At 38.8% G+C, this 25,554-nt stretch overlaps 1 long non-coding RNA gene across 2 annotated transcripts in view; it reads left to right on the forward strand.

The window, feature by feature from the left end:
• LOC132526442 (uncharacterized) overlaps nucleotides 1–25,554 on the forward strand; it is a 58,736-nt gene that overhangs the window by 17,111 nt on the left and 16,071 nt on the right. For both annotated transcript variants that reach the window (XR_009542572.1, XR_009542573.1), the window contains exon 4: nucleotides 19,023–19,097. This is a non-coding gene — a long non-coding RNA (uncharacterized LOC132526442). The remainder of the gene's footprint in view (nucleotides 1–19,022; nucleotides 19,098–25,554) is intronic.

The following is a 25,554-nucleotide window of genomic DNA, read 5'->3' on the forward strand; positions in this document are numbered from 1 at the left end:
GAATCTGAATTTTCCTTATTTTCATTAATGGAATTCCTGAAGAGGAGATATTAGTATAAAGGCTGGTCCTGGACAGTTTGTTATCCTGGACAGTGAAATCCTTTGTGTGCCTGGAAGATGCAAATATAAAGTCACTATGTAGTATACCTCCATCAACCAGGAGACTCACATGGGAAAACTAATCTCTATTGAAGATGAACTTATACTCAAAATTCCAAACCACATGGGAAATGATCCATTATGCAGAGATTTATCCAAATCTAATTCTATCAATGGAGTTAGAACTCTGAAACCTTGTTTTTATGAAAGTCTTGAAAAGATTATAAAATAAGTAGTTTGAAACTAACTAAAGAGATGAAAGAAGATATAGAAATCATAATGAGAAAACAAGACTTTGAAAATAGACTGGGTAGATTTGAAGAAGAGCCAAATAGAGTTTCTCAAAATGAAAAGTATTTTTATTGAAATGGAAACTGAATAAGTGGGTTAAACTGTAGACTAACACATTAATGAATGATTTGTGGAGTGAAACATAGCCAAAAGGTAACTATGCAAATGATTGCACAAACAGAAAGGATGGAGACTATGAAAGAAAAGTGGAGATATAGAGGATACAGTAGCTTCCAGGAAAAGAAAGTAGAAAGAATGGGGGAGAGAGCAGAACCAAGATGGTGGAGTAGAAGGACATACTCTCACTCCCTCTTGTGAGAACACCAGAATCACAAGTAGCTGCTGGACAATCATCAACAGGAGGACACTGGAACTCACGAAAAAAGATACCCCACATCCAAAGACAAAGGAGAAGCCACAATGAGACAGTAGGAGGGGCGCAATCACAGTAAAATCAAATCCCATAACTGCTGGGTGGGTGACTCACAGACTGGAGAATACTTATACGACAGAAGTCCACTCACTGGAGTGAAGGTTCTGAGCCCCACGTCAGGCTTCCCAACCTGGGGGTCCGGCAACGGGAGGAGGAATTCCTAGAGAATCAGACTTTGAAGGCTAGTGGGATTTGATTGCAGGACTTCGACAGGACTGGGGGAAACAGAGACTCCACTCTTGGAGGGCACACACAAAGTAGTGTGTGCATCGGGACCCAGAGGGAGGAGCAGTGACCCCAGGGGAAACTGAACCAGACCTACCTGCTAGTGTTGGAGGGTCTCCTGCAGAGGCGGGGGTGGGGGGTGGTGGCTGAGGCTCACCCTGGTGACAAGGACACTGGCAGCAGAAGTTCCGGGAAGAACTCCTTGGCATGAGCCCTCCCAGAGTCTGTCATTAGCCCCACCAAAGAGCCCAGGTAGGGTTGCCTCCAGTGTTGGGTTGCCTCGGGCCAAACAACCAACAGGGAGGGAACCCAGCCCCACCCATCAGCAGCCAACCAGATTAAAGTTTTACTGAACTCTGCCCACCAGAGCAACAGCCAGCTCTACCTACCACCAGTGCCGCCCATCAGGAAACTTGCACAAGCCTCTTAGATAGCCGCATCCACCAGAGGGCAGACAGCAGAAGCAAGAAGAACTACAATCCTGCAGCCTGTGGAACAAAAACCACATTCACAGAAAGAGAGACAAGATGAAAAGGCAGAGGGCTATGTACCAGATGAAGGAACAAGATAAAACCCCAGAAAAACAACTAAATGAAGTGGAGATAGGGAACCTTCCAGAAAAAGAATTCAGAATAATTATAGTGAAGATGATCCAGGACCTCGGAAAAAGAATGGAGGCAAAGATTGAGAAGATGCAGGAAATGTTTAACAAAGACCTAGAAGAATTAAAGAACAAACAAACAGAGATGAACAATACAATAACTGAAATGAAAACTACATTAGAAGGAACCAGTAGCAGAATAACTGAGGAAGAAGAACGGATAAGTGACCTGGAAGACAGAATGGTGGAATTCACTGCTGCAGAACAGAATAAAGAAAAAAGAATGAAAAGAAATGACGACAGCCTAAGAGACCTCTGGGACAACATTAAAAGCAACAACATTCGCATTATAGGGGTCCCAGAAGGAGAAGAGGGAGAGAAAGGATGAAAGAAAATATTTGAAGAGATTATAGTCGAAAACTTCCCTAACATGGGAAAGGAAATAGCCACCCAAGTCCAGGAAGTGCAGCGAGTCCCATACAGGATAAACCCAAGGACAAACACGCTGATACACATAGTAATCAAATTGGCAAAAATTAAAGACAAATAAAAATAATTGAAAGCAGCAAGGGAAAAACAACAAATAACATACAAGGGAACTCCCATAAGGTTAACAGCTGATTTCTCAGCAGAAACTCTATAAGCCAGAAGGGAGTGGCACGATATACTTAAAGTGATGAAAGGGAAGAACCTACAACCAAGATTACCCGGCAAGGATCTCATTCAGATTTGATGGAGAAATCAAAAGCTTTACAGACGAGCAAAAGGTAAGAGAATTCAGCACCACCAAACCAGCTCGACAACAAATGCTAAAGGAACTTCTCTAAGTGGGAAACACAAGAGAAGAAAAGAACCTACAAAAACAAACCCAAAACAATTAAGAAAATGGTCATAGGAACATACATATCGATAATCACCTTAAACGTGAATGGATTAAATGCTCCAACCAAAAGACACAGGCTTGCTGAATGGATAGAAAAACAAGACCCATATATATGCTGTCTACACAGACCCACTTCAGACCTAGGGACACATACAGACTGAAAGTAAGGGGATGGAAAAAGATATTCCATGCAAATGGAAATCAAAAGAAAGCTGGAGTAGCAATACTCATATCAGATAAAATAGACCTTAAAATAAAGAATGTTACAAGAGACAAGGAAGGACACTACATAATGATCAAGGGATCAATCCAAGAAGAAGATATAGCAATTATAAATATATATGCACCCAACATAGGAGCACCTCAATACATAAGGCAACTGCTAACAGCTCTAAAAGAGGAAACCAACAGTAACACAATAACAGTGGGGGACTTTAACACCTCACATACACCAATGGACAGATCATCCAAGATGAAAATAAATAAGGAAACAGAAGCTTTAAATGACACAATAGACCAGATAGATTTAATTGATATTTATAGGACATTCCATCCAAAAACAGCAGATTACACTTTCTTCTCAAGTGCACATGGAACATTCTCCAGGACAGATCACATCTTGGGTCACAAATCAAGCCTCGGTGAATTTAAGAAAATTGAAATCAAATCAAGCATCTTTTCTGACCACAACGCTATGAGATTAGAAATGAAGTACAGGGAGAAAAACGTAAAAAACACAAACACATGGAGGCTAAACAAAACGTTACTAAATAACCAAGAGATCACTGAAGAAATCAAAGAGGAAATCAAAAAATAACTAGAGACAAATGACAATGAAAACACGATGATCCAAAACCTATAGGATGCAGCAAAAGCAGTTCTAAGAGGGAAGTTTATAGCTATACAAGCCTACCTCAAGAAACAAGAAAAATCTCAAATAAACAATCTAACCTTGCACCTAAAGGAACTAGAGAAAAAAGAACAAACAAAACCCAAAGGTAGCAGAAGGAAAGAAATCATAAAGATCAGAGCAGAAATAAATGAAATACAAACAAAGAGCACAATAGCAAAGATCAATAAAACTAAAAGATGGTGCTTTGAGAAGGTAAACAAATTGATATACCATTAGCCAGACTCATCAAGAAAAAGAGGGAGAGTACTCAAGTCAATAAAATTAGAAACGAAAAAGGAGAAGTTACAACAGACACCGCAGAAATACAAAGCATCCTAAGAGACTACTATGACCAACTCTATGCCAATGAAATGGACAATCTGGAAGAAATGGACAAATTCTTAGAGAGGTATAACCTGCCGAGACTGAACCAGGAAGAAATAGAAAATATGAACAGACCAATCACAAGTAATGAAATTGAAACTGTGATTTAAAATCTTCCAACAAACAAAAGTCCAGGACCAGATGGCTTCACAGGTGAATTCTATCAAACATTTAGAGAAGAGCTAACACCTATCCTTCTCAAACTCTTCCAAAAAATTGCAGAGGAAGATACACTCCCAAACTCATTCTATGAGGCCACCATCACACTGATACCAAAACCAGACAAAGATACTACAAAAACAGAAAATTACAGACCAATATCACTGATGAATATAGATGCAAAAATCCTCAACAAAATACTAGCAAACAGAATCCAACAACACATTAAAAGGATCATACACCATGATCAAGTGGGGTTTATCCCAGGGATGCAAGGATTCTTCAATATACACAAATCAATCAATGTGATTCACCATATTAACAAATTGAAGAATAAAAACCATATGATCATCTCAATAGATGCAGAAAAAGCTTTTATGATAAAAACTCTCCAGAAAGTGGGCATAGAGGGAACCTACCTCAACATAATAAAGGCAATATATGACAAACCCACAGCAATATCATTCTCAATGGTGAAAAACTGAAAGCATTTCCTCTAAGATCAGGAACAAGACAGGGATGTCCACTCTCACCACTACTATTCAACATAGTTTTGCAAGTCCTAGCCACGGCAGTCAGAGAAGAAAAAGAAATAAAATGAATCCAAATTGTAAAAGAAGAAGTAAAACTGTCACTGTTTGCAGATGACATGATACTATACATAGAGAATCCTAAAAAATGCCACCAGAAAACTACTAGAGCTAATCAATGAATTTGGTAAAGTTGCAGGATACAAAATTAATGCACAGAAATCTCTTGCATTCCTATACACTAATGATGAAAAATCTGAAAGAGAAATGAAGGAAACACTCCCATTTACCATTGCAACAAAAAGAATAAAATACCTAGGAATAATCCTACCTAGGGAGAAAAAAGACCTGTATGCAGAAAACTATAAGACACTGATGAAAGAAATTAAAGATGATACCAACAGATGGAGAGATATACCATGTTCTTGGATTGGAAGAATCAATATTGTGAAAATTACTATACTACCCAAAGCAATCTACAGATTCAATGCAATCCCTATCAAATTACCAATGGCAGTTTTTACAGAACTAGAACAAAAACTCTTAAAATTTGTATGGAGACACAAAAGACCCAAATGGCCAAAGCAGTCTTGCGGGAAAAGAACGGAGCTGGAGGAATCAGACTCCCTGACTTCAGACTATACTACAAAGCTACAGTAAACAAGACAGTATGGTACTGGCACAAAAACAGAAACATAGATCAATGGAACAAGATAGAAAGCCCAGAGATAAACCCACGCACCTATGGTCAGCTAATCTGTGACAAAGGAGGCAAGGACATACAATGGAGAAAAGACAGTCTCTTCAATAAGTGGTGCTGGGAAGACTGGATAGCTACATGTAAAAGAATGAAATTAGAACACTCCCTAACACCATACACAAAAATAAACTCAAAATGGATTAGAGACCTAAATGTAAGACTGGACACTATAAAACTCTTGGAGGAAAACATAGGAAGAACACTTTTTGACATAAATCACAGTAGAGTCTTTTTTGATCCACCTCCTAGAGTAATGGAAATAAAAACAAAAATAAATAAATGGGACCTAATGAAACTTCAAAGCTTTTGCACAACAAAGGAAACCATAAACAAGATGAAAAGACAACCCTCAGAATGGGAGAAAATATTTGCAAATGAATCAACAAAGGATTAATCTCCAAAATATATAAACAGCTCATGCAGCTCAATATTAAAAAAACAAACAACCCAATCCAAAAATGGGCCAAAGACCTAAATAAACATTTCTCCAAAGAAGACATACAGATGGCAAAGAAGCACATGAAAAGCTGCTCAACATCACTAATTATTAGGGAAATGCAAATCAAAACTACAATGAGGTACCACCTCACACCAGTTAGAATGGCGTCATCAGAAAATGTACAAACAACAAATGCTGGAGAGGGTGTGGAGAAAAGGGAACCCTCTTGCACTGTTGGTGGGAATGTAAATTGATACAGCCACTATGGAGAACAGTATGGAGGTTCCTTAAAAAACTAAAAAAATTACCATATGACCCAGCAATCCCACTACTGGGCATATACCCAGAGAAAACCATAATTCAAAAAGACACATGCACCCCAATGTTCCTTGAAGCACTATTTACAATGTCCAGATCATGGAAGCAACCTAAATGCCCATCAACAGACGAATGGGTAAAGAAGATGTGATACATATGTACAATGGAATATTACTCAGCTATAAAAAGGAACGAATTTGGGTCATTTGTTGAGACGTGGATAGATCTAGAGACTGTCATACAGAGTGAAGTAAGTCAGAAAGAGAAAAACAAATATCATATATTAATGCATATATGTGGAACCTAGAAAAATGGTACAGATGAACCAGTTTGCAGGGCAGATATTGAGACACAGATGTAGAGAACAAACGTATGGACACCAAAGGGGGAAAGCGGCGGGGGTGGGGTGGGGTGGGGTGTGTGTGTGTGATGAATTGGGCGATTGGGATTGACATGTATACACTGATGTGTATAAAATTGATGACTAATAAGAACCTGCTGTATAAAAAAATAAAAATTAAATTTAAAAAAAAGAATGGGGAAAGGCAATATCAAAAAGATATGGGCTGAGAATTTTCCAAGTATTAGAAGACTTGATTTTTCAAATTGAAGAAAGCTGACTCATGAGCAAAATAAATCAATAGCAATCCTTATGTAAACACAGGACACTAGAGACAAAGACAAGGGTCACCTACGGAGAAAAAAAGTATTAACCTGGTATCTCGTCATTGAGACTAGAAGCTAGAAAACACTGGAATAATATCTTTAAAGTTCTGAGAGAAATAACCGGTACACCAGAATTCTATACCCAGCTAAACTAACATAGAATATTGAGAATAGGATAAAAACATGTTCAGCCAGTCAAAAGACTGAGAATGTATCTCTCAGTGACTCTTTCTGAAAGCATCATTAAATGTAGTAACTCAATAAGAAGGAAATTGGAATCGGAAGAAATACATGGAATGCAAGAATCAGTGGTGCTCAAGTAAGCAAAGCAGGTTTACTGGGGAAAAAGAGAGTGAAAAAGCTGGAGGTTTAGCAAGTGTGGTCATGGATCTGTATATTTAGGCTGAATATTTCATAGGTAGAGGAGTCCTGTGTGCTGATAAGTTTCATGTAGCCTCAAGGGTGGTTGACTAGAGTGAGCAGCGTGAAGATCATTTGATCCCAGAAAGTCAAGAAGTTTTGAAACTAAGATATGGGAGGGACCATATATTATACTGATTATTTTCCTCCACTGCATCCCCAATAGATTCTCCAGTCTTCTCTCAGTGCTGCTTTGGATATGTAAGACTGGCGCCTGTGAACTGTGTCCTGCAGATGTCCTTGCTAGCTGGCTTCATGTGGAGTTTGACAAATTGGAGTCACTGGCCAAAAATCAGTGTGAGTGAAAGAGAGAACAGAGTTCCTTCCCAGTCTCTCCCTGCTTCAGCATTGCTTCTCTAGTAGCATATGTGTCTCTCCATGACTAGAGTTCCCACTAATGGCCCCTTTTCCATGGATCCAGCTCTCACTGGGCTCAGATAACTCTCTTCTTGAATTTTGACCCTATGAATAACAGATTTTTACCCCACTGATTTCTAGGTAATATCAGGAGATAATTCTCCACGGGTCTCATGTTTTTGTACATCTTGTGAGTAAGGTACTAAATGCCGTTTGTTGCTGATGATCTTTTCAAGGATGTTTGTATACCGAATAGCCTTGGAAAGTGAAGACAGTGTCTCTCTCTGGAGCAAAAGGCAGTCATATTCACTGTCCAGTGTGATGAAGATAACGTCTCCTTCTGAAGCAAAGGGCAGACATGCCTACTGCCCATTATAAAAGATTGCATTTCCTAAACTCAGGGTTTCCTGGCCTGTAATTCAACCCATCACATGTACAGTTGTTATCTGGCCCCCTTTGTGTCACTCTGGGGGAGGTGAGGCTTAGATAACCAAAACAAAAATGCTGATGCTCTGGCTACTGTTATTGCTATGTGTAGCCAACTATCCTTCATCTTTGATCCAGGAGTGTCATGTCTTCAATCACTGCCCATGAAGCTGTAACAGGCTATCTCATTAGCTTTCAAACAGGGTAAAATCTCAGATCCCTAACAGTTCTTGACAGGTACCTTGGCATCTCTTGTTTGTTCCCTTAAACCCAACAGTACTTCTAAAGGTAGTTCTTTCACAAAATCCATCTCATTGAATTCTATTTCCTGCTGGACTCCTGCCTGATATATCTAGATAGTTTGAAATCTCTATGGTCAGTTAATTTACGACAAAGGAGGCAAGAATATACAATGGAGAAAAGACAGGCTCTTCAATAAGTGGTACTGGGAAAAGTGGACAAATACATGTAAAAGAATGAAATTAGAACATTTTCTTACCCCACACACAGAAACAAACTCAAAATGGATTAAAGACCTAAATGTAAGACTGGATACCATAAAACTCCTAGAGGGAAACATCGGCAGAACACTCTTTGACATGAGTCACAGCAATATCTTTTTGGATCCATCTCCTAGAGTAGTGGAAATAAAAACAAAAATAAATCAATGGGACCTAATTAAACTTAAAAGCTTTTGCACAGCAAAGGAAACCATAAACAAAACAAAAAGACAACCTACGGGGGTGGTGGGGGGGAGGAAGAGGAGCTTGTTTTTTAGTGTGATATTTACCTAGCGATAATAAACTGAAAATCTTTTGCAAAAAAAAAAAAAAAGACAACCTACAGAATGGGAAAAAATATTTGCAGATGATGCAACCAAGAAGAGATTAATCTCCAAAATATACAAATAGTTCATACAGCTCAATATCAAAAAACCAAACAACCCAGTCAAAAAATAGACAGAAGATCTAAATAGACATCTCCACATAAGACATACAGATAGCCAAAGGCACATGAAAATATGCTGAACCTTGCTAGTTATTAGAGAAAGGCAAATCAAAACTACAATGAGTTATCACCTCACACTGGTCAGAATGGCCATCATCAAAAAGTCTACAAATAAATGCTGGAGAGGGTGTGGAGAAAAAGGAATCCTCCTACACTGTTTGTGAGAATGTAAACTGGTACAGCCACTATGGAGAACAGTATGGAGGTGCCTTAAAAAACTAAAAAATTGAGCAATCCCACTCCTGGGCATATATTCAGAGAAAACCATAACTGAAAAGACATGCACCCCAATGTTCACTGCAGCACTATTTACAATAGCCAAGACATGAAAGCAGCCTAAATGTCCATTGACAGATGACTAGATAAAGAAGATGCAGTATATATATATATATATATATATACACACTGGAATATTACTCAGCCATAAAAAGAATGAAATAATGCCATTTGCAGTAACATGGATGGACCTAGTGATTATCATACTAAGTGAAGTAAGTCAGACATAGAAAGACAAATATCATATGATATTGCTTATATGTGGAATCTAAAATAAAAATGATACAAATAAACATATACAAAACAAATAGACCCACAGGCATAGAAAATAAACTTATGGTTACTGAAGGGGAAGGGGGGTATAAATTAGGAGTTTGCAATTACCATATACACAGTAATACATATATATAATAGATAAACAACAAGGACCTACTGTATAGCATAGGGAACTATACTCAATATTTTGTAATAATCTATAAGGGAAAAGAATCTGAAAAAGAATATATACGTGTATATGTATAACTAAATCACTTTGCTATACACCTGAAACTAACACAACATTGTATTGGGTTGGCCAAAAAGTTCGTTTACGAACTTTAAGATCAATCTCTCTCTCTCTGTTTCTCTGGAGAACCCCCGAGTAATACAGGGCGCTACAGAATTTAGAGGAGCTTATGAACACAATGTCAAAGTCCCCAAATAATGAGTGGGAGTTTCCGAAGCAGAGTGTGAGACAGCAATAGTATGAAAAAGCAGTATGTACCCCAAAGAGTAGTATTTCTTCAGTCTAAGTGGAGAGGAAGGAGGATGCCTCAATGGTGCCTCTAGGCGACAAAGACAGCAGAATGTGCATGATGTGGCCCCAGCTTACACATGGAAGCTTACACCTGTCTGTATCATTCATGTGCCTACCCTATAAAAATGACCTGAAGCTCTTAGAACCCAGCGTTTTGCTTTCTAATGCCTCCTTGACTTTGGTCTTGTAGTTCCTTCCACCAGGAATCTCCTCCCCCTCTATTTCCCATCTCTCCAGGGTCCTTTAATCTTTCATAGTTCTTACCACCTCTCCTATCTGCCAAACACCTTCTCCTCCTTCAAGTCTCAGTAAAGCTTTCCTAAAAAGCAGAGTTAGGTGTACCGTGTTCCCCAATTTTCTAGAAATTACCTTATTCTGTAATTCTGTGATTGTATGTCTGCTCCCTCATTGGTCTATGAACAAGAACTTTCAGCTCAGTATTAAATATATGTATTTAGGACAGGACCTATCATATAGAATGTGCTCTATACCTGTCTGTTGCATGAATGGATGAGTGAATAAATAAATTTGTCCGTGATGTTGTAAATGGTGGAATGGAATTCACACTCAGGATTTTCTTACTCTAAAGCCTGGTCTTCCTCTCCCATATATGATGTGATCCAGTTTTTTTAGGAATTCTGCAGATAGAATCTACCTGCTAGGAAGAAGAATTTCTGTCAGCACTAGAAGGAAAGAAGAACAGTTATGGGAAAAAACGGCTGAATGCCCATTAAAAAAAAGAATAGAGCATAGTAACACTTGTTTTATTTTTGTTTTGTTTTGTTTTTGTTTGATAGCTACCCATTTCTGGTTGTTGACAAGATTCCCAAAGGATTGATCTCAAATATGGATTTAAGATTTGATTTGCCATGCACAAGATATATGTTAGAAGTCCTCTTTGCTTCAAAATAGAAACCAGTTTGGCAAGCTCCCAGGTTTACTGATAATCAGTTTATTCTCATAAGCCTTATTACATACAAGGTTGAGTGGGTGACTGCCCATATAGTTTGATTTTGATGTCACACAGGGGAACTGCTCCTTTCCTTGAATTACCCTGTGGTGGATGGAAGGAGTATAGTTCCTTCTATAATGTGATTGTATGTTTAGACATCGGTTCCTTTAAGGCAAATTCTCCTTTCTATTCAGTGGGCTCTCCAATTTACATCTGTACATCAAGCATTTTTCCTGAACTCCACACTTAAATAGCCATCTGTTTCTACCCCACAGGTGCAACATTTCTGAACAGAAATGATCCCTCTTGCCCTGGACCTGTTTCTTCTGAGTTTCTCGTTTCAGTGAACCATACTACCTCTCACCAAATTTCCCAAGCTAGAAACCCAAGAGTCTTCCCATCACTCACATCCAACCAATAACTAGTCTTCTGAGTTGTTATCATGAACATTTCTCAACTCTGGCTACCAGTCTCCATGGGCGTTGCTAGTGCCTTATTCAGGCCCTTTATCAGTTCTCACTTGTATGCCTGGAGTCGAGCCCCTCATCTGTCCATTGTCTTGGTGTAGCCAGGAAGGTCTCTTTTAGAGACATAACTGATCACATGATTCCTCTTTCTGAAACCTTATACAATGGCTACTCATTGCCCTTAGGATAAAGTACAAACTCCCATATTATATAAGGTATGCACTTTCTGAACCCTGTCCAACTCTTCAATATTCACCCTCCTCTCTCCACCCCACCCCCGCCAATTTCATATCATATATTATCCCATTTCCCCAATATGCTCATTTTCTCTTTACTGTTTGTGTCTTTTTACATATTGCTCCTCTTGCCTGAGAAACTTATCCCCTTTCTCCTAGCCAGGAGTTAGCCACTCCTATATGTTGAGACTCAGCTCAGTCACTAACATCTTCGGAAAGTGTTTCCAGATATTTCCTACCTGAGCTAAATGCTCATACCTATGTGCTTCCTAAATTCCCTATGCTTACCAATATCATGGTACTTATCACCCAGTTTTGTCTGTTAGATTTACTTTCATGCCTTTCCAAGCAGATTATAAAGCCCTTTATGACGGAGACTATTCTGTGTATCTTTGAAAGCTGAGAACCTATCGGAGAGCTGACATCTGGTTAGCAATCAATACATTTGGTTGAATAAGGGGAAAAGATCAAATGACAATGGGTGGTTCGAGAGGGCTATGAAAACACATTTTATCTTCAATATAGTTTAAAAAATTTATTGTAAAATATATAACATGAAATTTACCATTTTAACCATTTTAAAGTATAAAATTCAGTGACACTAAGTACATTTAAATTGTTGTGCAACCATTACCACTAACCCTTTCCAGAACTCCTTCATTATCCCAAACAGAAACTGTACACATTAAACAATAATGCCCATTCTACCTTCCCCACAGCACTTGGTCACCTCTAATCTACTTTCTGTTTCTGTGAATTTGCCTATTCTTGGTAACTCATGTAAGTGGAATTATATGGTATCTGTCCTTTTGTACCTGTATTATTTCACTTATTTTTATTTTTGGCTGCACTGGGTCTTCATTGGGTCTTAATTGGGTCTTTGTTGTGGTGCACAGGCTTCTCATTGCAGTGGCTTCTCTTGTTGCGGAGCACGGGCTCTAGGCACATGGGCTTCAGTAGTTGTGGCACACAGGCTCAGTAGTTGTGGCTCATGGGCCTTAGAGCACAGGCTCAGTAGTTGTGGCGCATGGACTTAGTTGCTCTGCAGCATGTGGGATCTTCCCGGATCAGGGCTCAAACCCGCGTCCCTTGAACTGGCAGGTGGATTCTTAACCACTGTGGCACCAGGGAAGGCCTCTTTGTTGAGAGATTTTGATTACTGATTCAATCTTCTTACTAATTATAGATCTATTCAGATTTTCTCTTTCTTCATGAGTCAGTTTTGGTAGGTTGTATGTTTCTAGGAATTTGTCCACTTTATCTAGATTATCCAGTGTGTTGGCATACAATTATTCATAGTATTCTCTTATAATCCTTTTTATCTCTGTAAAGTAAATAGTAATGTCCTTTCCCCCCAACCTTATTTAGTAATTTGAGTTTTCTCTTTTTTTTCTTATCCAATCTAGCTAAAGAGTTGTCAACTTTACTGATTTTTTTCAAAACATCAACTTTTAGTTTTGGTGATTTTCTCTATTTTTTTTTATTCTCTATTTTTCTCCACTCTAATCTTTATTATTTCCTTCTGTCTGTTGGTGTTGAGCGTCCCTGTTTGTCTTTTCTAGTTCTCTTAAGGTGTAAGTTAGGTTATTGATTTGAGATCTTTCTCCTTTTTTTAATGTAAATTTTTACGGCTGCAAATTTCCCTTTTTTTTTTTTTTTTTGTGGTACATGGGCCTCTCACTGTTGTGGCCTCTCCCATTGAGGAGCATAGGCTCTGGACACACAGGCTCAGCAGCCATGGCTCATGGGCCCAGCTGCTCTGCGGCATGTGGGATCCTCCCGGACCGGGGCACGAACCCATGTCCCCTGCATTGGCAGGCAGACTCTCAACCACTGCGCCACCAGGGAAGCCCAAAATTTCCTTTTAATACTACTTTTTCTGCATCCCACAAATTTTGATATGTTGTGTTTTCATTCTCATTTTTATCAAGGTATTTTCTAATTTCTAATTTCTCTTCTTTAACCGTTTGGATATTTAAGAGTATGTTGTTTAATTTCCACATATTTTTGAATTTTCTAATTTCCCTTCTATTTTGATAGGAAGGTACTCTGCATGACTTAAATCTTTTTAAATTTATTAAGAATTGTTTTGTCATCTAACATATGGTCTATCTTGGAGAATGTTCCATGTGCACTTGAGAAAAGTGTGTATTCTGTTGTTCCTAGAGTTTTCTGCATATATATGTATATATATACATATATATTTAGTTTATGGTGTTGTTTAAGCCCTCTATTCCTTATTAATCTTATGTCTGGTTGTTCTGTTCATTACTGAAGGTAGGGTTTGTAGTGTCCAACTATTTTTGAAGGACTATTTCTCCTTTCAATTCTGTCAAGGTTTTCTGCATATAGTCTTTGGCTCTGCTGTTTGGTGTATCTATGCTTATAATTATTATATCTTCCTGATGAATTGATCCTTTTATAGATATATAATATCTTAGATAGTCCTTATTTGTCTCTTGTAACAGTCTTTGACTTAATGTCTATTTTGTCTAACTAGTATAGCCGCCCTGGCACTCTTTGGATTATTGTTTGCATGGGATATCTTCTTCCACCCTTTCACTTTCAGCCCTTTTGTGTTTTTGGATATAAAGTGAATCTGTTTTAGACATTATATAGTTGGATTGTGTTTTTAAATCAGTTCTGCCAGTCTTTGCCTTTTGATTGAAGAGTTTAATCCATTTACATCTAAAGCAGTTACTGATAATGAAGGACTTATTTCCATCATTTTGCTATTTGGTTTTTGTATGTCTGTTAGCTTTTTCGTTCCTCATTTACTCCATTATTGCTTTCTTCTGTGTTTTGTTGATTTTTTTGTAGTCACACATTTTGATTCCCTTCTCATTTCCTTTTGTATATATTCTCTAGCTATATTTTTGTGGCTATAATCATGATCACATTTAACATCCTAAATTTATAACAACCTAATTTGAACTGACACCAGCTTAATTTCAACTGCGTACAAAAACTCTACTCCTATATAGCTCTGTCTTCCCCTGCCACTTTATGTTATTGATGTCACAAATTACATCTTTATGTATTATGTGCCTATAATAGTTTCCTAATGCTACTCTAAAAAATTATCACAAATTGGATCACTTAAATAAGAGAAATTTATTGTCTCACAGGTATGGAGGCTAGAAGTCTTAGATCAACATGTCAGCAAGTTGCTATCTTTTGAGGCTGTGAGAGAGAATCTGTTCCATGCCTCTTACTTAGCTTCAGGTGGTCTCTTGAAAATCTTTGTTGTTCCTTGGCTCGTAGAAACATCACCCTGATCTCTGCCTTCATCTTCCTATAGCATTCTCCCCGTATGCCTGTCTCAAATTTCCCCTTTTTATAAGGACAGCAGTCATATTGGATTAGGGGTCCACCCATTCCAGTATGACCTCATCTTAACTAATTATATCTGCAATGACCTTATGTCCAAATAAGATCACATTCTGAGGTACTGAGGGTTAGGACTTCAACTATTAATTGGTGGTGGTGGGGGGGACATAATACCACCCATAACAGTGCCCAATAACATAGCTCTGTAATTATTCTTTATGCATTTTTTCTTTTAAACACTTTATCAGAGACCTTGGTTTCTTCATACAACTTCAAGTTACTGAATAACATCCTTTCATTTTAACCTGAAGGACTCCCTTTAGCATTTCTGGTAGGGCAACCTAGTGGTAATCAGTTTCCTCAGCTTTTGTTTATCTAGGAATGTCTTAATTTTTCGTTTATATTTTTAATTTTAATTTTTATTTATTTATTTATTTGTTTTTGCAGTACACGGGCCTCTCACTGCTGTGGCTTTTCCCGTTGCGGAGCACAGGCAGCCACTCCACAGCATGTGGGATCCTCCCAGACTGGGGCACGAACCCACGTCCCCTGCATCAGCAGGCGGACTCTCAACCACTGCGCCACCAGGGAAGCCCTTCGTTTATCTTTGAAGGCAAGTTTTGCCAGCTATAGAATTCTTGGTTGACAGGTTTATCTTTCAGTACTTTAAAGATTTTATCCCATGTCTTTCTGGCCTCCAGGGTTTGTTGTGAAAAATTGGCTGATATTGTTATTGAGAATCCCTAGTACGTGATGATGATTTACTTTTCTCTTGCTGCTTTTAAGACTCTCTCTTTATCTTTGGACAGTTTGTTTATATGTCTTGGTTGGGTCTTTTTGAATTTATCCTATTTGGAGTCCATCAGGCTTCTTACAGTTGTAGGTTTATTTATTTCATCAAAGTTAAGATATTTTGCCATTATTTCTTCAAATAATCTCCACCCCCCTCTTGTCTCTTCTGGGACTCTCATAATGGGTATGTTGGTATACTTCATGATCCCTTAGTTCACTTTTCTTCATTGTTTTTGTTTCTGCACCTCAGACTCTATGATTTTGATTGTCTTATTTTCAAGCTTGCTGATTCTTTCTTCTCTTTGCTCACATCTGCTGTTGAATCCCTCCAGTGAAATTTTCATTTCAATTATTGTAATTTTCAGCTCCACAATTTCTGTTTGGTTCCTTTTTATAATTTCTGTTGATATTCTCATTTTATCTATAAATGATTTTTCCTGGTTTCCATTAGTTCCTTATCCATGTTTTCCTTTAGGTCTTTGAGCATATTTAAGTTTTATCTAGTAAGTCTGATGTCTGGGCTTCCTCAGGAATGGTTTCTGTGAATTGATTTTGTTCCTTTGAATGTTTGCCCATTTCTGTCTATGCCTTGCAATCTTCTTTTGCTTAAAATTGGATATTTAACTACTATAATATGGTAACTCTGGGGACCTCCCTGGTGGTCCAGTGGTTAAGACTCCATGCTTCCACTGCAGGGGTGCAGGTTCAGTCCCTGGATGGGGAACTAATATCCCATATGTCAGGGGCATGGCCAAATATATATATATGATGACTCTGGAAATCACATTCTTCCCCTTTCCCAGGGTTTGCTGGTTTTGTTGTTGTTATTGTTGTTGAAGGCTGTAATAGTCTGTTTGTTTTGAGTGATTTCCTAACTATTTTTGCAGAGGCTATTGCTGGTCACATGTGATCACTGAAGTCTCTGTTCCTTTAGCTCACATTCAGCTCAAAATCAGATGTTTTGATAGAAATTTTCTTGAGTGCCAGGAACTCTTCCAGTGTTTGCAGATTGGCTCTGTACTAGGGCATTCCTTCAGTACTTAGCTAGGCTAGTTCTGAGGCTAGCAATCAGTCAGGTAAAATCTTCAGGTCTTCTCAGCAATTTTCTGAGCACGCATCTTGCCTGGGTGTGCATATGGCTTCCTAAATCCCCCCATATTTTTGACTGCTTTCAAATGTCCTAGATTCCCAGTCTTACCCCAGATTGTCCTCTGCACCTTAGAAGGTCTATTGTATGTTTCCACCTATAATTTCTTGCTCCAGGAGTCTGTGGGGCTATTGTCATTTGCAAGTTTTATGAGTAGTGTCCACCACTTTTACCACCTGATTTCTGAGTTAGACATAACAGAGACAGGCTCTTGTGTCAGTCCTTCAGGTATCGACCGGACAGTTTAAATGTACACAATAATTTGCAAATAATTTCTGCTCTGCTTCTTCTAGTTTGAGGAATGATACTGGAAACCAGGTTGCCACCACTTCAAGACCAAAACCACTGCCATGCTGGGGAAGGGTGGAGTAAATGTAACTAAAAATGCCACAGAACTTTCCTGCTGTTTTGAAGATGGCTTTTTCTTTTCTTTTCTTTTTTTACATTTATCTTATCTTTGGCTGCATTGGGTCTTCGTTGCTGCGTGCGCGCTTTCTCTAGTTGCGGCGATTGGGGGCTACTTTTTCTTGCGGTGCACGGGCTTCTCACTGTGGTGGCTTCTCTTATTGCAGAGCATGGGCTCTAGGCCCGCGGGCTTCAGTAGTTGTAGCTCCCAGGCTCTAGAGCGCAGGCTCAGTAGTTGTGGCGCATGGGCTTAGTTGCTCCGCGGCATGTGGGATCTTCCCAGACCAGGGCTTGAACCTGTGTCCCCTGCATTGGCAGGCGGATTCTTAACCACTGTGCCACCAGGGAAGCCCCAAGATGGCTTTTTCTTGATTGGGTATTTGTTTGGTGGCTCAAAACTTTGAGTGTTTTCCAGAGCTCCAGTAAGATTGGTTCAGACAGTTTCTGCCTTTCTAAAAAACATTTCTGTTGGGGAATGAAAACTTGGAGCTTCCTAGGCTGCCATTTTGCTGAAGTCTTTTCTTTAACCTAGTTTTGCCTTCACTTGGACTTTCACCAAAGAGCATCAGAGCACTTGGCATGTAACCTAAGTGAAGGTGTGTGTAGTTACTAAAAAATGGTGGAGCAAAGACGCTCTGAGCCACTGTAAGGAGGCTTGGAACAGGAACTTGCTTGGAGAGTTGAAATTTTATAGATGAGGAATCCACTAGGTTATTGGATGACAGTTGAGAACAGATAAGCTTATGAAATGAACTTCTGTCCAGGTAGTAAATTGCTCAGGGAGTTGGTGCTTGCTGACAGTGTGGGACAGCTGCAGTTACATGCTACAAATGGTTGGGTCTGATTTCTGGATGCATATTAATTCCAGCTCATGAAGGGTCTTGAGCGATGCCAAAAATGACCAAGTAGAAGAAAATGTGAAGATAATGATATGGCTGGTTCCAGTGCTGAATTAGATCCTCCCCTCAGAGCTCAGAGAATCTAATTCAATTCATTCCTAATGGTAGCTGTCATATCAGCTTGTCCTAACCCTGACTGTGGTTCACAGCTCTATCTCAGAAGTGACTTGGGAGGAAAGCCTTTAGTAATTGTCTTAACCTCTCCATTTCTTCACTCTTTCTCCTATCATTAGTATCCCCTGCCTCTCCTCTCCTTTTTCTTCTCTGCCTACTTGTCCTCCTTTGCCTCCTACTACCTCAGTGAAAATATGTTCCAATCTGCTAAATGAATTCACATTAAAGTGCACATAGCCAAAAGACTCGAGTGTAAACCTGTCCAGGGGCTGTTTGCATTTTAACAGAAGTCTGTATAACATTTCTAATTGTGAAGCTCTAAGTATTAGCTGTTCCATAGGAAGGAGAATTCTTAGAGGACCTGGTTCTAACTCAGAATGTTTTTGAGGTATACTCTACTCCAGATAGTATAAAGAAATTCCCAATTATAAAGGGACTTTAGAAAATCAAATTTCTCCTCGCAATATGAAAAGACACTCTGAGGCTGATTTGAATGTGACATCATTGGATAATGAGCTTTTATACCTTTCCAGCCAAAGATACCAAGGATAAAGCCAAAACTTTGATCATATTGAGAAGTCAGGTCAGGGAGATTTTCACCTTGCTACAGGAAAAGAAAGTCTGATGAGGAGGAATAGAACAGATCTAATTTAGAATCTTAACTGTTTTAGAAGATAGTAAGCAGCCTCCATACATTAATATGGCCTTTCTTCCCAGTCATCACCAGAAAATCTTCAGGATACAATACACAAAGAGAGGAGCTGCCAGTGCTGGAAGGACGGGTCCCAGAAGGTAAGAGCAAAGAGTGGGAAGCACGTTAACACTGATTGAATTTAACCTCTACCAACCTCTGTTTCTTCCTCTGTAATGTGGGAACAGTAATATCTATTGAAGAGGGTTAGAACTCTTTTGACTGCAAATTATAAGAAGCCATATTGAACACATGAACGTAAGTTAAAAATAAAAAAAGGAATTTGTAGGCTTTTATTCCTGGTTGTCCAAGGGCATTGGCTTTGGAGCAAGGCTGGATCCAAAGACCCAAATGATGCCTTTAAAACTTTTTGGCTCTCCATTTCTTAGCTCTGCTTGTTTTTATTTGGCTTTTTCTCAGATAGTTTTAATTTATGTGTCAGTTAAGAAGATATAAAGAACGTATCTCCCAGCTTAACAATTCCAACAGAAAATCTTTTTCAAATATCATTCCCAAGGAAGATTATATTGCCTTGCTCAGGTCAGATGTCCAAACCCTAGCCTATTACCGTGGGTTGGGATTTTTGGATTGGCCAGCCTAGGTCGCATATATAACACAGTATTTGGCCAGTGTACCATAATTGACCGTCTCTCCAGGATCACATTGCATGAAGGGGGAGTTCCCTAAAGGATTCAAGAGACAGAGGATGGGAAAGTATGCTGGGCATGAAAATATGGTAGCTATTATAATCTACCAAACCTACCACTATAGGTTAAAGAATCAAATGAGCAGACACAGGGAAGCTGTTTATGAACTATAATCATAATTAAAACATCATTCAAATAATGATAAATACCACGTTCATTAAAATCGAGAAAGCCACATCATATAATGGTGGCTTTACAAACCAGTGGGAAAAGACGGACCATTCAACACCTCCTGTGAGATAACTGGATGGAAACACTGCATGTAGGAGCCACACCTCCCACCATACACTAGCATATCCTCTAAATGGATTGAAGATTTAAACATAAAAGTGAAACCATAAAAGTGTCAGAAGAAAACATGGTAAAACTCTTATAATCTTGGAATGGGGAAGGTCTTCCTAACCGTTACTTAATATTCTGAACTCATAAATAATATGACTGATAAATAAAACTACATCAGAATGAAACCTTTGCATGATGAAAAACATCATTTAAAAAAAAAGGCAGAAAACAAATAGAATAAAAGGCAGTGGGGTGTTGGAGATGGCCTGCACTGGCTCACAGGAGCTGATTATTAAATTTTAGAAATTTTGCAAGCTGGTTGTCAACCACAGCCATTATTTAAAATTAAGTTATATAAACTTATAATTAAATAAAGAATGAAACAAAGGTAATATATGCTCAAAGACTCATCACTCTAATTGTTTAACTACATTTTGCTATCATCCATGCTCTTGGAGTGATTTACATCTGTTGTGTCTGTATCATGGAGATATTACATAATGGCCTGGTGTTGCACATTTCTCCCCAACTCCACATTTAGTGATATGTTGGTAGCTTGAAATTGGCTGTGGTGGGAATATTTACATCATGGAACTTGGCAAATTCTATAAACCAGGATTTATTTTCCCCAGAGACCATTACTAAACACTAACCAACACACTACTGGAAAAAAATTTTGAAACTCACATTACAGAGAAAGGGCTAACCTCCCTATATGTAATGTGCTTCTTATAAGCCAAGTATACAAAGACGATTAACCTAACAGAAACATAAGAAAGGTATGAAGTATCCATTCATAGAAATAAAGAGGTGCTCTGTGTCACAAGAGAAATGCAAATAAAAAACATACTGAGGTATTATTTTTTACTTACTAGATTAGCAAAATTCTAAGTTTGATAAAACTCTGTTGGCAAGGTGGTGGGGAGACAGACTTTTTTTTTTTTTTTACATTGCTGGTGAGGACTTAAATTTATATAACCCCTTTGGAAGGCAATTTGGCAATATGTATATAAAATTACCAAGACATAAACTATTTGACCTAGCAATCCTATCTCTGGGAATTTATACTATTATATGGTATAGAGTGCTTTTGTTTTTTAATAGCAAAAGACTGGAAACAACACAAGTGTCCATCCACATGGGCTGGTTTAATAAACTGTGGAACATTTAAACAGTAGAATTGACTGGAACTGTAAAAAAAAAAAAAAAAAAAATTGAAGACACCAAATTGAACTTGAAGAATCTCCAACTTATATCTTTCCCTTCCATTTTATTGAGAAACAACTGACATAACATTGTATTAGTTTAAGATGTACAACATAATTATTTGATGTACATATGTATTGCAAAATGATCACTACAATAGGTTTAGTTAACATCCATCACCTGACATAGTTACAATTATTTTTTCTTGTGATGGGAACTTTTAAGATCTACTCTCTTAGCAACTTTCCGATGTACAATACAGTATTGTTAACTATAGTCACCATGCTATATGTTCTATCTCTAGAACTTACTTATCTTAGAACTAGAAGTTTGTACCTTTTGACTGCCTTCACCCCAGTTTCTCCCTCCTGCCCCCAGCCTCTAGCAACCACCAACCTCTTCTCTGTTTCTATGAGTACGATTTTTTTTTTTAGATTTCCCATATAAATGAGATCATGCAGTATTTGTCTTTCCTGTCTGACTCATTTCACTTAGCATGATGCCCTCAAGGTCCATCCATGTTATCACAAATGGCAGAATTTCCTTCTTTTTTATGGTAGAATAATATTCTATTGTATAAATATACCACATTACCCATTCATCAACTTATATTATGAAAATAATATATATTGAATATATATAATATATATATATATCATATATATAATATATATATGAAAATAATATATAAATAATAATATATATTATATGAATGAAAAAAAGCAAGGTTAATATCAGAGTAGATACTATGTTATCTTTTGCATAATAAAATAAAAATATAGTTATATTTGATTTGCATAAACAAAGTCTGGAAGGAAAGTAATAAAAATGGTTACAGGACATGGTTGCTGGGTGGGAACCAGTCAGGCAGAGAATAGGGTAAGAACAAGGCCTTGTGTTACCTTTTTACACTAAAATGAATGTTGAACTATGTCAACATACTACCTTTTTACAAAATTAAATGGCAGGAAACAAATAAAAACTTCATTGAAGAGCGCTTGACATTCAATAAGAAGTTACTGAGTGGCTATTATGTGGCAGGCACTGTTCTAGGAGCTGCACCCAGAAGGTAGCACCATTTCATGTAAGTTGTGGTGTGAAGCCAAAGACTTCGTGATTGTCCTTAGCCACATAAACCACTCTTCAGATGCCACATCTTCCCTTATATCTGTCCAACGGTTTTCTCTTGTCCCATTAGTTTCATATCCATGACCTCAACAGGGTCATACTATCCCCAGGACATTCAGGTCTAGCAACAATTTAATGATTGTGTTCTTTACCGTGTAGATTCTCTGTTTTCACGTCTTGGTCATCTTTCTTTTTTTTTTAAACTTATTTTATTGAAGTAGAGTTGATTTACAATGCTGTGGTAGTTTCTGCTGTATAGCAAATTGATGCAGTTACATACATATATTCTTTTGCAGGTTCTTTTCCATTATGGTTTGTTATAGGATATTGAATATAGTTCCCTGTGCTATACAGTAGGACCTTGCTGTTTATTCATCCTATATATAGGACATCTTTCTTCTTGACTGTGTTGTTTAATGTACTCAGTGGAATATGACATTTTAAAAGTTCAGGTCTTTAATTTTGTGGACAGTGAACAAAATAGACAAAAATCCCAGTGACTTTACATTCTAGTCGTGATCAGGCAAGGGCTTTCTGAGGAGGTGATGCTGAGCACAGACATGAGAGATATGAGGGAGTGTGCCTTGTCAGTATCTGGGGTTATGCTTGTCCGTTCATAATAATTACCATTATCACTGCCCTCAAGGAGATTGCAAAACGTTACATGGGCACATGCACATGCCCACACACACACGCACACACACACACACACACATGCTCATATTTACCATTATTTATGAGCACAGTAACGCTGCCAAACCACGTAATGGCTGTGTCCTGTCAATGCCATAGTATCTGGTAATGACGATGGGTTTGAATGGAGCGAACCTCTTTGTCTCTTGCTCTGGCCCCAGTAAGCAAGGACACAGTCCATATTTGCTAAGCCTCTGGCTTAGATTGAGGGGTAAACCTCTGATCGTGCGGGCTTAATTCTCTTTCCAAATGAAGCTAAATGTTCCACAAAATTAAAGCCTTGACCTTTTAATATCATATCCTACCAACCAGAGTAAATAACACCCTTGAAAAGAAAGACATCCGAGATATGAAAACACATCAGAGAACATACAGAGAAAAACAAAACATTAAATTATTACTAGACCTTAAGGGCCATGGGGGATATTTTTACCATGCTGAGGTCATAGGTATGAGCCTGGATTGGATGAGAGACAACTGTTGGGTGGAATTTGAAGAGTGGTTCATGCATGTTTGAAGATACAAATTCTTTAGCTTTACATAACAACTTAACATAAGCTGGTGCCTGTTTCCTGTAGTACTGGTGCTCTCTTTTACCCCAGCTCCTACTGCATTTTTTCCCTTTTTTATAATTGTTTACTAGGTGGTGAGACCCTTAGAGGGGAGTACTGTGCATATTTCCTTCACATCCCCAGCACCTAGCACAGCCAGCCCTGACATTTAGAAGCTTTTAATAGGTGTTTGTTGAAAGACTGATAGAGACATGCCCTGTGAAGCAAGACACTGGATAACATTGTAGATATGGCTTTGGCCTGGGGGATTTGGAGTCCAAAGGCCTGCTTTGTTTTCCAGTTAGGTGGGCTGATATACTGCTGGGTGTTTTGGTAACTGTTAAGATGTCTTGCTCCCATTTAGCTTGTGCTCTGCACATACAAGCAAGGCAGCTGGCTCAGCACAGCCATCTGTGACAGTTCTCAGGTCCCTGCCAGCCGGGTAGGCTCTCCCATCAATCTGTCCCAGAGTCTCCCACACCCTGTGATCCAACAGTAATTCAATCCTCTTCCACAGATTTCTCTGATCTCCCTCCTGCCTTCTCCTCACCTCTTTCCCTTGCTGTCTGAGCTGCAGACTTCGGCAGCCATGTGGACTAAAGCAAAAGTGAGTTCATCCACAGAGCATGTGCCTGGGCAGCCAAGTCCCCCAGGTTTGAATAAAATGACCCAATCTATTTGGCATTCCCTGGGCAGTCACATAGGGACATGTCCATTCTGGGATGTCCCTCAGCAGGACAGATGCTGCCTCAGCCAGACTGGCCAAGAGTCCTTGAGTGGGGTTCCTGGTGAGAGGCACAGGAGATCAAAGCCCACCTCCCTCCCACCCCCATTCTACCAACACTGATTTTGCCTTAATAATGAGTTCGCAACAGGAATTTCGGTTCCCAATTCCACCTGGATTCTTCCCAAATAGAAATCCTTCACCTGGTCTATAGCTGCAAATTTAAAAGACTCCAAATTGTGGCTTTCATGAACAACAGACTACTTTATTTCTAAGGGGTAAAGAATTGGCCCTGGCTAACGAGTTACAGTCTGATGTACAATGCCCTCTGATTGTGTATTATATATTAGCACTCTGGACTTGAAAGAGACAATTGTGTAATGTTTGCCCATTAATTGAGAACAATCATCTCAGCTGCACAGTACTGCATACCAACCCAGCGTGTCATTCTTATATCCAACAGCTTTTAATTGTTGTGTTGCCCTTTAACGGCAACCTTTCTCAGAGTTTGGAGAACAAAAACAGAGACCTACCTAAATATCAGCTCCTTCTCACCCTGAGAGAAAAGAATCTATTTAGATGGAAAGGATTTGAGTTGTCTAATCCCCAGGGAGTGATCATGCCTTAGCAATTTCCATTATCCATCAAGTCTAAATGCTAAGGCCATGGGATTGCTTCTTCCTAATAAAGTTAGGAAATGTATCAGACAAGAAAGGGGCTTACATGATTATACAGTAAGTTGAAGACTAAAATAGAAGAAGTGCCTTAAAACTCATTGTCAGAACCCTTTTGAATGCAAGTAACAGAAAATTTAACTCAAACTGTCTTAAGTGAAAAAAAGTTGTTGGCTCACGTAACTGAAAATTCCCAGGATGGAATTGCTTCAGCATGTCTCGATTCCAGAGCTCCAGGTTCCTTTGAGCTTTGGTCCCATGTTCCCCATATCTCAGCCTTTCTCTCCTCTGTTGCTGCGTTCTCAGGTGGGCCCTCCCTTCCTCTGGCAAGCGGGCAGCTGGCAGCTCAGCTCCAGGCTCACAGCTCTAGTGAAAAGTCCCAAGGTGGCATTTCACTGGACCAACTTGGGTCATACTCCTTATTCAGAACCAGTCATGGCGGCCAGGGGGAAAGGAGTATGCTGATTGGCCAGGCCTTGATCACACTCAGCCCTGGAGGTGAAGGGCAGGGTCAGATCCATCAACCTGAACTACATGAACTGGCACTAAAAGGTGGTGATGATTCTCTAAGAAAAAACCGTCACTGCTACCAG

This window comes from Lagenorhynchus albirostris, chromosome 9 (genome assembly GCF_949774975.1).
Source record: "Lagenorhynchus albirostris chromosome 9, mLagAlb1.1, whole genome shotgun sequence".
Lineage (NCBI taxonomy): Eukaryota > Metazoa > Chordata > Mammalia > Artiodactyla > Delphinidae > Lagenorhynchus > Lagenorhynchus albirostris.